Consider the following 13591-nt stretch of genomic DNA (forward strand, 5'->3'; position numbering starts at 1 on the left):
AGGAAGATGCAAGTTAAAACAATGAGATGCCACTACACACCTATTAGAATGACCAAAATCCAGAACAATGAGAACACCAAATGCTGACAAGGATGTGGGTCAATAGGAAAATTCTCATTCACTGCTGGTGGAAATGCAAAGAGGTACAGCCACTTTTGAAGATAGCTTGATGTTTTCTTACAAAACTGAACACACTCTTACCATATAATCCAGCAGTTGTGATCCTTGGTATTTACCCAAAGGAGTTGAAAACTTATGTCCATATGAAAATCTGCACATGGATGTTAATAGCAGCTTTACTCAAATTGCTGAGACTAGGATGCAAACAAGATGTCTCTCAGTAAGTAAACTGATAAACTGTGGTATATACAGACAATGGAATATTATTCAATGCTAAAAGAAAATGAGCTATCAGGCCATGGAAAAAACATGGGTGAGTCTTACATGCAGATTACTAAGTGAAAGAAGCCAATCAGAAAATGCTACATATATATGATTCCAACTATATGACATTTTGAAAAAGGCAAAACTATGGAGAGAGTAAAAAGTTCAATGGTTGCCTGGGGTTAGTGGGGAAGGAGTGATGAACAGGCAGAGCACAGACGATTTTTAGGGCAGGGAAACTACTCTGTATGATACAATGGTGGATACATGTCATTATACATTTGTCCAAACCCATAGAATGGACAACACCAAGGATATACACTAATGTAAACTATGGACACTGGGTGATAATGATGTGTCAGTGTAGGTTCATTAATTGTTAACAAATGTACCACTTTGGTGGGTGATGTTGATAATGGAGGAGGCTGTGCCTGTGTGGGAGACGGGGGTATACAGGGAACCTCTATACTTTCTGCTCAGTTTTTCTGTGGACTTAGAACTACTCTAAAAAATAAAGTCAATTTTAAAAAATGCATACAAAGAGTATAGTCCCAATGTTCATAGCAGCAGTATTTATAATAGCTAAGATATGGAAACAACCTGTGTCCTTCAACAGATGAATGGATAAAGAAGATGTGATACACACACACACACACACACACACACGTGCGCACACACACAATGGAATATTACTCAGCCATAACAAAGAATAAAATCTTGCCATTTGCAACAACGTGGATAGACTTGGAGGGCATTATGCTAGGTGAAAGAAGTCAGACAGAGAATGACGAATACTGTATGATATCACTTATATGTGGAATCTAAAAAATACAACAAACTAGTGAATATAACAAAAAAGAAACAGACTCCCAGACATAGAGAACAAACTAGTGGTTTGTTCTAGAAGGGGAGAGGGGAAAGATGGAGGTAGGGGATTAAGAGGTACAAACTACTATGTATAAAATAAATAAGCTACAAGGATATATTGTACAGCACAGGAAATATAGTCAATATTTGATAATAACTATAAATAGAGTATAGCCTTTAAAAATTGTGAATCACTATGTTGTACATCTAAAACATATAATATTATAAATCAACTATACCCCAATAAAAATAGTAAAATTAAAAAAATAAAATCATTAAAAATGCATATAAAGAACTATCAGTGCTTGGTATAAAGGAAACAATACTTTTAACCATAATTACATTTATCAATAATTAGACATTAACAATAAAGCACATTAAAAAGAGCATGGACTTCCCTGGTGGCGCAGTGGTTAAGAATCCGCCTGCCAATGCAGGGTACATGGGTTCAAGCCGTGGTCTGGGAAGATCCCACATGCCGCGGAGCAACTAAGCCTGTGCACCACAACTACTGAGCCTGTGCTCTAGAGCCCACGAACCACAACTACTGAAGCCCGTGTGCCACAACTATTGAAGCCCGGGCGCCTAGAGCCCCTGCTCCACAACGAGAAGCCACCGCAATGAGAACCCCACGCACCACAACGAAGAACAGCCCCCAATCCCTGCTCGCCGCAACTAGAGAAAGCCTGTGCTAAGCAAGGAAGACCCAACGCGCCCAAAATACATAAATTTATAAAAAACCCCACCTGAATACCTAAAAAAAAAGAGCACAAGGTAAGTTTTTAAGGATTGCTTGCTAATTTAGGTTTCCTGCTGACTTTGAGGATATCATTTTACTTTATGATTTTTACAGTGCCACCTCTTTGTTTAATATCTGGACCAAATACGCCCCCCGGCTGCCAGCTGCCTATTACAACGAAAAGCTTCTGAAGGTTGGAGATAGACTTTGTGAAATGAAAGTAAGTACCTCCGGAGTAGAAAGAGCCCAAATGAAACTCATTTGCCTAATTATTATCCTTTTGATACCATTCCTATTTTACATGATTTGATTTTTTTTCTTAGAAATATATAAGGGAATACATACAAATTTTAATGAGGCACAGTAGCCAAAAAAGTGTTCACTCTAAAATTTTGTGGTTGGGATTCTCCAGTGGTGAGAGATTCCTTAACAGAAAGACGGTTGGCGGAGCATAAGCACAGCCCCTGGTTAACAGAGGGTGTGGTAGGCGCCCGACAGGAAATGCTGAGTCATCATGTTCCTACCTTACACAAAGGAGCCCAGACACCACTTCCTGTTGTTTTTCACCTGGCTGGCCTTGCCCAGCAGACAGCTCTCATAGCTCCTGGCCTTGCTGCTATGTTGCTTGCTTCCAGGTGCCTTGTTTTAATGACTTTCAGCTCCTTCTTTACATTTTGCTGTACGTATCAGTAATTACAGCGGTCATTCCATACATACCCTGTTTCTTGCTCAGTGTTGTATTCCAACCGAGTTTGTGCCCTTTTTCTAGTTCTATATCAATGCGGAAGTATTGGATTGCTGTGGATTCATGGACTTAGTTTGGTAAGACCACACCATGGCTGGGTTTTCAGTGAACGAAAATGTGAATTTTCCCCCTAAGGTCTGGCACAGGCCCAAATTTTTTCAAATTAAATATGAGCCTTTGGCACACGTGGGATCCTTGGACCAAGAGTTATTTTATACAAAGTGATTTTACGCCAGACACCAGCAGTATTCAGTCTGTTATCGAGCCAGGTCCATTTTCCCCATGCAGAGAGAGCCAAATGCTGAGCCGCTGAGGTTTGCAGCAGAGAAAGAGTTTATTCACAAGGCAGCCAAGCGAAGAACGAGTCTCAGATCCGCCTCCCCTAAGGCGAGGGAGTTGGGATATTTACGAGATATAAGCAGAGTGGTTTTAGGCACGGGGAAAGATGACTGGCGGTAGGGAAAATGGTGAGGTAGTCGGTGTTCTGCGCAGGTGCATCTGGGCTACGTGCTTCTGTGTATTCAAAATGGAGGCTTTTAGCAGGACCGGAGGGCGGAGTTTTCCAACCTCTGACGTCAAAAGGCCATTCAAGGGACACCTGCGCAGGCCCAGTTTTAGGGTCGGTGGTCCCAACCAGTCCCAGCCGGCTCGCCGTGGGCAAGAGCTGACTTCAACTTCCTGTGAAACGGCTGACCTGAGTGAAGCCGGGAAGTTATGTAATTTAAGAGAGGAAAAAAGAAAGAGGGAAAAACAAAACTACAGCGGGCTTAATCAGTGAAGGTAGTTCACAAACTTCTTTCTTTCCTTCCTTTCCAAGCCGTTCCCTTATCTGTTCTGTAAGACAAGCTTACGAATTTCTGTTTGTCATGAGCTTCTGTTAACTCCGTGGGGGCAGTTTCAAGTCTCCTCAATCTACCGTTTCTCAGCTTCATTTCCCTCCTCCATTTCTATTTTCTGGACTTGAATCTTTTTGATCTGGGAGGGAAAGTTACCAAATAGAGGCTAAGATGTGGAGGAACTTTCATAAGGAAGCACTAAGATATATTTTCTGCTGCCGAAATTAGAGAATCATCTTAGCTCCATGTAATTGGACCATACGGAATTTGGAAAACCACAGAAAAAAGCCCCAGGTGAGATCCAACTTGTAAGCTATATTCATGTGAAGTGGAATAATAGTTTTGACCAGAATTAGAGGCCTGCCCCCCTATTTTTTATGCTTCTTCTCAACATAATAAGAAGCTGGTGATACACAGCCCAGTTTGGGGTGGTTTGAGGAGTATCCAGGTGGGTGGAGGGAAGAAGAAGGAGCATTTTACAGGTTGATAAAGCAAGTTGATGTTGGATAGTGGCTAAGGATTCAGAATATTTCAGGTAAGATATTTACAAATTTACTTAGAGGAACAAAGAAAAGGTTTTAACTACTTTACAGTGATGGGAAAGTGGGCCGGTAAAGGTATTTGTAATCCTGGAAACAAAGTTGAGTGGTTACTTTGGTTTCTAGAATCTAGTTTTATTTTAGTTACAGTAGAACTCATCTTGTTGGACCACGCTTGTTTTGAACCTAGATTTGAATTCATTACGTGAATCAAGTTAGAGCGAAAAGATTCAGAATTAATTAGTGAGCAAGTAACAAACAAGTCAATAGAAATAGAAACAAAACAGCGTTTGACTGTGGTGCCTCCTGAGGGGCGAGGTCACCCAATAGGCAGTTCACACCCAGGGCAGCTGCTTTTCCTGGAAACACAGTTGCAGGGGAGGAAAGCAGAGAAAGGGTTGCAGCTGAGTCATATGTAAAACCCTGCTCACATCCACCGCCCTGAAACTCTCCAGGTCAACTGTGCCCCGTGGGCTTCAGAAATGAGGCATCAGACTTTGTAATTGGAATGTAAGCATGAATTAGAACTAACAAGCATCATAGCATCTTAGACTTTTTTGATTCATCCTGATATAATTTAAGAGACTGTCGACAGATGAGCCAGCTCATCCCCTGCATTTTTCTCTTCTCCTTTCTTTCCTTCCTTCCTTTTTTCTCCCTCCCTTCTTTTCTCCCTCCTTCCCGCTTTTGTCCCTCCCTTTCTGCCCTCTCCTACTCTTTCTTTTTTGGAGCTTAGGAGGTATCAGAGAAGCAGGGCTGGTTATACAACTCCTCTACCTCTCTCACTGAGTTTGTGGGTTACCATGATCTGTTGAGGTTAAACCTTTGGTTTTTGAGTATATCCAGGTTATTACCACACACAGTGCCCTGGTGAATATTCCCATCTTTGAGGTCATGATGGTCTCATCTCATAATTGGCTTGTTGTGAGGAGAATTAAATGAAATAATGCACATGCATTGCCAAGCACAATGTTAAGTTTGTGTTTGGAAATAGTAGTGATAATGGTGTCATGGTGATAGTAATAGCAGTAATAGTAATAATCAACATTGACAGTATTAAGAATAATATGAATATTACCGAATTTTAATAATGATAAGCAAAAGGATATTTTGAAACCTTCATCAAATCCTCTTTTTATTTCAGGAATATAAATTGGCCCTTTTACAGTGCTATGGGAGATATCTTCAGCAGTTCAGCATCAACTTTGACGAGAATAAAGCAGATGTGAACCAATTCAAAAGCGTCTTTTTTCCAAAAGGCTTTGAAGACAAAAGTGCTGCGCATACGGTAAGATGAAAGCAGTAGCTAAAATAGCTACCATTTATGATTATGCAATAGTCTGTCCTTTACTTGACAGCTTCTAAATGTCTTTCATTTGCTTAGCATGGTATTTACTTGTGTGCTGTAAGTTACTTAATAAATATTTTCTGTGCTGGATGAGAAAGTGCACTTATTAAATTTTGTAAAGATGCTTTGGAGATTGTGTCCCTATAATCACTTATTCATCCAGGAGACAGTATTTATTATTATTATTATAACTCGTATTGGTAGAATGCTTTTAGTCTACAAAGTACTTTAGAAAACATTGGATCCTCACAATAACTCTATGAGTTAGATACTGTTATTATCCCTATTGTACAAGAGAGAAAACGAAAGCTAATCACACAGTATAATAAGTAGTGGCTCTGGAGAGGAAACAGATCTTTTGATACAAAAGAAATTTTATGCTTTTTTCTACTATACCAGTATTATTATGTTAATTGCTACCAATGAGTCACTGGTAGAGCAGTTACCATGTGCTAGGTAGTCTTCTAAATGCATTATATGAATTGCTATCTTGCAGCCTCATTGCAGTCCTAAGAGACGGGTACTATTATGCCTCTTTTACAGATGAAGAAACTGAGGCTTATTGGAGAGTGAGAAATCCAGCCCTCTTAAAGCAGTGGGCAGAGCTGGTGTTTGAACCCTAATCAGTCTGACTGCAAGGCTATGTTATTCCAAATTTAATGATTATTCTAGGCCTTGGAAACAACATGTGGTTTAATAAGCAGAAAAGATCAAGCATCTTTGAAGGCACATTCAGTTTGCCTATGACATAGGTGCATGAATGAGGATACTGCGCAATGTGAGTGGGTGCTTAAATTGTATGGCGGGGACGGGTGGGCATCCTGATACCAACAAGTAATTCTTGGGACACCAGGTGAATGTCCTACAGTTCAACTCTATTCTGACTATCTACCCAGAGACAGTGTCAGATCCCACAGGTTAAGGGATCAGTCTTACAAAACCACCCCCTCCCACTTCAGATGCCAGTCGCAAGCTCAGGTCATTACCTGTAATTCTGACTGACTGGCTATAAAATCAGAGGTTCCCGCGACCCCCTCCTTGGGCCGGATAATTTGCTGCAGTGGTTCACAGAACTCGTGGAAACATTTTACTTACTAGATTACAGATTTATTATAAAAGGATATAATATAACTCAGCAACAGCCAGAGGGAAGAGATACATAGAGCAAGGCGTGGGGAAAGGGTGCGGGGCTTCAGTGGCCTCTGCAGACACACCACTCTCCCAGCACCTCCACCTGTTCATCACCCTGGAAGCTTCCCAAGCCCCATCCTTTTGGGTTTTTATGGAGGATTCATAGCATAGGCATGATTGATTGCATCATTGGCCATTGGTGATAGATTCAACTTCCAGCCCCTCCCCCCTTCCCTGGAGGTCAGGGGCTGGGACTGAAAGTGCTAAACCTCTAATCACATGGTTGGCTCCACAGGCAGCTAACCTCCATCCTTAGGCACTTTACAAAAGTACCTCATGAACATAGCAGAACATATCTTTGTCACTCTTAACACTTAGGAAATTCCAAGGGTTTTCGGAGAGCTAGGAACTGTGGATGAAAACCAGATACATATGAGAAATATATTTTGGCCAACTGAATGACCAAATCCATATTTCTTATAAACTGTAATATCTCAGTGCCCCATTGGGAAGAGTGTGGAATGAAAAGTTTGAATTTTTAAGGCCCCTCCTGTATCACCCTGATCCAGGCTTCCGTATCTCTCTCTTACACTGTTGAATTATTCTGCTTCCATTTCCACTCAGCCTCCCTAGCTGTGAAACCAACTACATGGTGGCTAGAAATAGCTTACATGTATCCAAGCACGAAGTCTGCCTGGTAGAGTAAGGCTCATTTGTGTTACTAAGACTCTCCACTCCCAGTAGTACTGATGATTCTCTAGCCAAAATCTCTCTTCTGAACTCATCTATCCAGTTAACATCATAAAGATCTCACACTCGTCGTGTCCAAAACTGAACTCATCTTTTTTTCTTCCATAATTGGCTCCAGCCAGTAACCCAAGCAGGAAACTGTTGCAGACCACTCTGCTCTTTTACCTCCCACTTCTTTTTTTTAACATGTTTATTGGAGTATAATTGCTTTACAATGGTGTGTTAGTTTCTGCTGTATAATAAAGTGAATCAGCTATACATAAACATATATTCCCATATCTCCTCCCTCTTGTGTCTGCCTCACCCTCCCTATCCCACCCCTCTAGGTGGACGCAAAGCACCGAGCTGATCTCCCTGTGCTACGTGGCTACTTCCCACTAGCTATCTATTTCACATTAGGTAGTGTATATATGTCCATGCCACTCTCTCACTTTGTCCCAGCTTACCCTTCCCCCTTCCGTGTCCTCAAGTCCATTCTCTACGTCTGCATCTTTTTTCCCGTCCTGCCCCTAGGTTCTTCAGAACATTTTCTTTTTTTTTTTTTAGATTCCATGTATATGTGTTACCATATGGTATTTTATCTCTTTCTGACTTACTTCACTCTGTATGACAGTCTCTAGGTCCATCCACCACACTACAAATAATTTAGTTTCTTTTTATGGCTGAGTAATATTCCATTGTATATATGTGCCACATCTTCTTTATCCATTCATCTGTTGATGGACACTTAGGTTGCTTCCATGTCCTGGCTATTGTAAATAGAGCTGCAGTGAACATTGTGGTATATGACTCTTTTTGAATTATGGTTTTTTCAGGGTATATGCCCGGTAGTGGGATTGCTGGGTCATATGGTAGTTCTATTTTTAGTTTTTTAAGGAACCATCATACTGTTCTCCATAGTGGCTGTATCAATTTACATTCCCACCAACAGTGCAAGAGGGTTCCCTTTTCTCCACACCCTCTCCAGCATTTATTGTTTGTAGATTTTTTTTTTTTTTTTGGGAGGGTATGTGGGCCTCTCACTGTTGTGGCCTCTCCCGTTGCGGAGCACAGGCTCTGGACATGCAGGCTCAGTGGCCATGGCTCACAGGCCCAGCCGCTCCGCAGCATGTGGGATCTTCCCGGACCGGGGCACGAACCTGTGTCTCCTGCATCGGCAGGCAGACTCTCAACCACTGCGCCACCAGGGAAGCCCTGTTTGTAGATTTTTTGATGCTGGCCATTCTGACTGGTGTGAGGTGATACCTCACTGTAGTTTTGATTTGCATTTCTCTCATGATTAGTGATGTTGAGCATCCTTTCATGTGTTTGTTGGCAATCTGTATATCTTCTTTGGAGAAATGTCTATTTAGGTCCTCTGCCCATTTTTGGATTGGGTTGTTTGTTTCTTTGATATTGAGCTGCATGAGCTGCCTGTATACTTTGGAGATTAATCCTTTGTCAGTTGCTTTGTTTGCAAATATTTTCTCCCATTCTGAGGGTTGTCTTTTGGTCTTGTTTATGGTTTCCTTTGCTGTGCAAAAGCTTTTAAGTTTCATTAGGTCCCATTTGTTTATTTTTGTATTTATTTCCATTTCTCCAGGAGGTGGGTCAAAAAGGATCTTTCTGTGATGTATGTCATAGAGTGTTCTGCCTATGTTTTCCACTAAGAGTTTTATGGGGTCTGGCTTCACGTTTAGGTCTTTAATCCATTTCGAGTTTATTTTTGTGTATGGTGTTAGGGAGTGTTCCAATTTCATTCTTTTGTATGTAGCTGTACAGTTTTCCCAGCACCACTTACTGAAGAGGCTGACTTCTTTCTCCATTGTATATTCTTGCTTCCTTTATCAAAGATAAGGTGACCATATGTGTGTGAGTCTATCTTTGGGCTTTCTATCCTGTTCCATTGATGTATATTTCTGTTTTTGTGCCACTACCATACTGTCTTGATTACTGTAGCTTTGTAGTATAGTCTGAAGTCAGGAAGACTGATTCCTCCAGCTCTGTTTTGCTTTCTCAAGATTACTTAGGCTGTTAAGGGTCTTTTATGTTTCCATACAAATTGTGAAATTTTTTGTTCTATTTCTGTGAAAAATGCCATTGGTAGTTTGATAGGGATTGCATTGAATCTGTAGATGGCTTTGGGTAGTATAGTCATTTTCACAGTGTTGATTCTTCCAATCCAAGAGCATGGTATATCTCTCCATCTCTTTGTATCAGTTTTAATTTCTTTCATCAGTGTCTTATAGTTTTCTGCATGCAGGTCTTTTGTCTCCTTAGGTAGGTTTACTCCTAGGTATTTTATTTTTTTTGTTGCAACGGTAAATGGGAGTGTTTCCTCAATTTCTCTTTCAAATTTTTCATCATTAGTGTATAGGAATGCAAGAGAATTTTGTGCATTAATTTTATGTCCTGCTACTTTACCAAATTCATTGATTAGCTCTAGTAGTTTTCTGGTAGCATCTTTGGGATTCTCTCTATATATAGTATCATGTCATTTGCAAACAGTAACAGCTTTACTTCTTTTCTGATTTAGATTCTTTTTATTTCTTGTTCTTCTCTGATTGCTGTGGCTAAAACTTCCAAAACTATGTTGAATAATAGTGGTGAGAGTGGGCAACCTTGTCTTGTTCCTGATCTTAGTGGAAATGGTTTCAGTTTTTCACCATGGAGAATAATGTTGTCTGTGGGTTGATCATATATGGCCTTTATTATGTTGAGGTAAGTTCCTGCTGTGCCTACTTTCTGGAGAGTTTTTATCATAAGTGCATGTTGAATTTTGTCAAGTTTTTTCTGCATCTGTTGAGACGATCGTATGGTTTTTCTCCTTCAGTTTGTTAATATGGTGTATCACATTCATTGATTTGCGTATATTGAAGAATCCTTGCATTCCTGGGATAAACCCCACTTGATCATGCTGTATGATCCTTTTAATGTGCTGTTGGATTCTCTTTGCTAGTATTTTGTTGAGAATTTTTGCATCTATGTTCATCAGTGATATTTGCCTGTAGTTTTCTTTTTTTGTGACATCTTTGTCTGGTTTTGGCATCAGGGTGATGGTGGCCTCGTAGAATGAGTTTGGGAGTGTTCCTCCCTCTGCTATATTTTGGAAGAGTTTGAGAAGGATAGGTGTTAGCTCTTCTCTAAATGTTTGAAAGAATTCGCCTGTGAAGCCATCTGGTCCTGGGCTTTTGTTTGTTGGAAGATTTTTTTTTCTTTTTTTTTTTGTGGTACACGGGCCTCTCACTGCTGTGGCCTCTTCCGTTAAGGAGCACAGGCTCCGGACGCTCAGGCCCAACGGGCATGGCTCATGGGCCCAGCTGCTCCGTGGCACGTGGGATCTTCCTGGTCCAGGGCACGAACCCGTGTCCCCTGCATTGGCAGGCGGATTCTCAACCACTGTGCCACCAGGGAAGCCCTGTTGGAAGATTTTTAATCACAGTTTCAATTTCAGTGCTTGTAATTGGTCTGTTTATATTGTCTATTTCTTCCTGGTTCAGTCTTGGGAGGTTGTGCTTTTCTAAGAATTTGTGCATTACTTCCATTCCTTGTCCCTTTTATTGGCATATAGTTGCTTGTAATAATCTCATAATCCTTTGTATTTCTGCAGTGTCAATTGTTACTTCTCCTTTTTCATTTCTAATTCTGATGAATTGAGTCTTCTCCCTTTTTTTCTTGATGAGTCTGGCTAACAGTTTATCAATTTCGTATATCTTCTCAAAGAACCAGCTTTTAGTTTTATTGATCTTTGCTATTGTTTCCTTCATTTCTTTTTTATTTATTTCTGATCTGATCTTTATGATTTCTTTCCTTCTGCTAACTTTGGGGTGTTTTGTTCTTCTTTCTCTAATTGCTTTAGGTGTAAGGTTAGGTTGTTTATGTGAGATGTTTGTTGTTTCTTGAGGTAGGATTGTATTGCTATAAACTTCCCTCTTAGAACTGTTTTTGTTGCATTCCATAGGTTTTGGGTCGTCGTGTTTTCATTGTCATTTGTTTCTAGGTATTTTTTAATTTCCTCTTTGATTTATTCAGTGATCTCTTGGTTATTTAGTAGTGTATTGTTTAGCCTCCATGTGTTTATATTTTTTACAGATTTTTTCCTGTAATTGATATCTAGTCTCATAGCATTGTCAGAAAAGATACTTGATACGATTTCTGTTTTCTTAAATTTACCAAGGCTTGATTTGAGACCCAAGATATGATCTATCCTGAAGAATGTTCCATGAGCACTTGAGAAGTGTATTCTGTTGTTTTTGGGTGGAATGTGTTAAATAAATATCAATTAAGTCCATCTTGTTCAATGTATCATTTAAAGCTTGTGTTTCCTTATTTATTTTCATTTTGGATGATCTGTCCATTGGTGAAAGTGGGGTTTTAAAGTCCCCTACTATGATTGAGTTGCTGTCAATATCCCTTTTTTTTTTTTTTTTGTGGTATGCAGGCCTCTCACTGTTGTGGCCTCTCCCGTTGCAGAGCATAGGCTCTGGACGTGCAGGCTCAGCAGCCATGGCTCATGGGCCTAGCTGCTCCGTGGCATGTGGGATCTTCCCAGACCGGGGCACGAACCTGTGTCCCCTACATCGGCAGGTGGACTCGCAACCACTGCGCCACCAGGGAAACCCCTGTCGATATCCATTTTAATGGCTGTTAGCATTTGCCTTGTGTATTGAGGTGCTCTTACGTTGGGTGCATAAACATTATAGTTGTTACATCTTCTTCTTGAATTGATCCCATGATCATTATGTAGTGTCCTTCTTTGTCCCTTGTAATAGTCTTTATTTTAAAGTCTATTTTGTCTGATATGAGAATTGCTACTCCAGCTTTCTTTTGATTTCCATTTGCATGGAATATCTTTTTCCATCCCCTCACTTTCAGTCTGTATGTGTCCCTAGGTCTGAAGTGGGTCTCTTGTAGACAGCATATATACGGGTCTTGTTTTTGTATCCATTCAGCCAGTCTATGTCTTTTGGTTGGAGCATATATTCCATTTACATTTAAGGTATTTATCGATATGTATGTTCCTGTTACCATTTTCTTAATTGTTTTGGGTTTGTTTTTGTAGGTCTTTTCCTTTTCTTGTGTTTCCTGCCTAGAGAAGTTCCTTTAGCATTTGTTGTGAAGCTGGTTTGGTGGTGCTGAATTCTCTTAGCTTTTGCTTGTCTGTAAAGATTTTAATTTCTCTGTTGAATCTGAATGAGATCCTTGCTGGGTAGAGTAATCTTGGTTGTAGGTTTTTCCCTTTCATCACTTTAAATATGCCCTGCCAGTCCCTTCTGGCTTGTAGAGTTTCTGCTGAAAGATCAACTGTTAACCTTATGGGGATTCCCTTGTATGTTATTTGTTGCTTTTCCCTTGCTGCTTTTAATATTTTTTCTTTGTATTTAATTTTTGATAGGTTGATTAATATGTGTCTTGGTGTGTTTCTCCTTGGATTTGTCCTGTATGGGACTCTCTGTGCTTCCTGGACTTGTTTAACTATTTCCTTTCCCATATTAGGGAAGTTTCAACTGTAATCTCTTCAAATATTTTATCAGTCCCTTTCTTTTTCTCTTTTTCTTCTGGGAGCCATATAATTCAAATGTTGGTGCCTTTAATGTTGTCACAGAGGTCTCTGAGCCTGTCCTCAATTCTTTTCATTCTTTTTTTCTTTATTCTGCTCTGCAGTAGTTATTTCCATTATTTTATCTTCCAGGTCACTTATCTGTTCTTCTGCCTCAGTTATTCTGCTATTGATTCCTTCTAGAGAATTTTTAATTTCATTTATTGTGTTGTTCGTCATTGTTTGTTTGCTGTTTAGTTCCTCTAGATCCTTGTTAAACATTTCTTGTATTTTCCTGATTCTATTTCCAAGATTTTGGATCATCTTTACTCTCATTACTCTGAATTCTTTTTCAGGTAGGCTGCCTATTTCCTCTTCATTTGTTTGGTCTGGTGGGTTTTTACCTTGCTCCTTCATCTGCTGGGTATTTCTCTGTCTTCTCATTTTGCTTATCTTACTGTGTTTGGTGTCTCCTTTTCACAGGCTGCAGGTTCATAGTTCCTGTTGTTTTTGGTGTCTGCCCCCAGTGGGTAAGGTTGGTTCAGTGGGTTTTGTAGGCTTCCCGTTGGAGGGGACTGGTGCCTGTGTTCTGGTGGATGAGGCTGGATCTTGTCTTTCTGGTGGGCAGGACCGTGTCTGGTGGTGTGTTTTGGGGTATCTGTGACCTTATTATGATTTTAGGCAGCCTCTCTGCTAATGGGTGGGGTTGTGTTCCTGTCTTGCTAGTTGTTTAC

The 13591-nt window shown here is 40.3% G+C and overlaps 1 protein-coding gene across 1 annotated transcript in view; it reads left to right on the plus strand.

Annotated features, from left to right (window-relative positions):
• The first annotated feature begins 3375 nt into the window (after nucleotides 1-3375).
• LOC132433968 (cilia- and flagella-associated protein 54) overlaps nucleotides 3376-13591 on the plus strand; it is a 216771-nt gene continuing 206555 nt past the window's right edge. Inside the window, exons 1-2 of the mRNA XM_060025420.1 lie at nucleotides 3376-3865; nucleotides 5255-5398. The gene's annotated coding sequence lies outside the window, so the exon portion shown is untranslated. The remainder of the gene's footprint in view (nucleotides 3866-5254; nucleotides 5399-13591) is intronic.

The sequence above is a fragment of the Delphinus delphis genome, chromosome 11 (assembly GCF_949987515.2).
Source record: "Delphinus delphis chromosome 11, mDelDel1.2, whole genome shotgun sequence".
In the NCBI taxonomy this organism is placed as follows: domain Eukaryota; kingdom Metazoa; phylum Chordata; class Mammalia; order Artiodactyla; family Delphinidae; genus Delphinus; species Delphinus delphis.